This window comes from Periplaneta americana, chromosome 7 (assembly GCF_040183065.1).
Source record: "Periplaneta americana isolate PAMFEO1 chromosome 7, P.americana_PAMFEO1_priV1, whole genome shotgun sequence".
NCBI classification, from domain to species: Eukaryota; Metazoa; Arthropoda; class Insecta; order Blattodea; family Blattidae; genus Periplaneta; species Periplaneta americana.
The window spans coordinates 165139401-165141169 of NC_091123.1; the positions used below are offsets into that span (position 1 = coordinate 165139401).

General features: G+C 36.1%; 1 non-coding gene across 1 annotated transcript; it reads right to left on the bottom strand.

Annotated features, from left to right (window-relative positions):
• Positions 1-1225: 1225 nt before the first annotated feature.
• TRNAN-GUU (transfer RNA asparagine (anticodon GUU)) lies at positions 1226-1297 on the bottom strand. The gene has a single exon. It is a non-coding gene; the product is annotated as a tRNA-Asn (tRNA).
• Positions 1298-1769: the final 472 nt, after the last annotated feature.

Genomic DNA, 1769 nt, shown 5'->3' on the forward strand with positions numbered 1-1769 from the left:
AGTAGAATACAGAGCACAGAAAGACAAGTCGGGGACTGTACTTAACTTATTTTACACAAAAAGTGGACTTAATCGGCTTTACTAGTAATAGGACGATGCACATAGATAGATCTTCTTACATTATTAGCACACATACATTTTAAAATTTATGTTACATGTCTTTTAACCTATTTATTTCCCTCATTCATTTTTCTCTTACTTTCTAAAGGTATGTTTCAAAGGATTTTATTATCGGTTCATTTATAATTCTTGATAGCGTATTGTATACCTGCCGCCGCGAGAATTAATGTTGATACAGCCGAGCGCAACTAGAACGCTATAACAACACTGGTATAAAAGGTGGGTGGGGTAGAAGTGATACGAAGACAGTCGCTCTGAGGAGTTACAGTTCTGCAGGTCTGGTGTAATCGGACCTATGTTCACATGGCATTTTATGTTCAGAGTGACTTAGGGTAACTCAGTATAAATCGGGTCAGAGGTTAAATCGGGTCAATTTCAAAACCCTGTCTCCATATTCAAGCATAAACCAGTTCAAGCAAGTGCTGCCATATACTGGTCAGGAAGAGAACTTCCTGTACACGTTGAGTGCCATTGATGCTAGCTGGTGTGTGTATTCTTTGTGTTGACAATAAAAGAATAGAGAGAATATAAAGGTGAGTTAAGAGTATTTTATACATTTTAAATAATGATTTACGGTTCCTTTATTATTTTACAACAACTATTGCAGAGAATTTGTGCGATTAACTTTCAATATTAAATTTAAGCTTTTTAGAAAGAGTATGGCTATTAACGCCTTCGTCGAAGCAGTATTCAGTACCAACCTCTAGCGCAAAAACGTTCTAAATTTTGGTTAAATAGGGTCAGTAACTTCGGACAAATAGGGCCAGTCCACTCAAATTAAGTATTTATTTTCAATTCTTTGTGACAGATGGTTAAATGTAAAAGGAAAACGTCAAATTCGTGGACTGAGAACGACATGCAGAAGGCTATTAAAGCATTTCGGGAGGGAAGAAGCCAACGTCATGCTGCTGAGTTGTAAGGAGTTCCTCATTCATGTCTGCAACGACGTCAACCACTTGAAAAGTAAAGGCCGTCAAACTACGTTTACTCCAGAACAAGAAAATTAACTTGTGTCTAGAATTTTCAAACTGTATGCATGTGCAAATCAAGATTTCAGGTATAACTCCCTGTAAAGTTGATTTGAATAATTTCGAGGGAAAAATTGTTCCGGAGCCGGGTATCGAACCCGGGACCTTTGGTTTAACATACCAAAGCTCTACCACTGAGCTACTCGGGAACTCTTTAACATACCATGTGGTTTTGGACTACACTGCAACGCAGTTAGTTGGTGCAGAAAAGAAAACAGTGCTTCTTTGTGAAAGGTGTAAAGTGTTAAATCGAATCAATTCAATATTGATTTTAACGTTCCGTGCAGGTATATGGAGGGAAAAATTGTGACCCGATTTTTCCTAAATACTGGCCCCATTTATCCTTATACAGAAGGGTAAAGGGTGACTGCAGTGAAATATTTCAGTTCATGTACAGACAGTTAGTTTAGAGTAAAAACGAAATACTGTATTTTTGGGAATGTAGTACTTACATGTGGCTGTAATTAATGATATGTTATGAGTGTAATATATTATGAAATCTATAATAATAATAAATCTGTAGCCGAAAATTTTCTGGTAATTTTCGATTTTCCAAAAATAATTGATCCTAATATATATATATATAATTAACCACCCTGAAACCGAAAATCACTTTTTTGA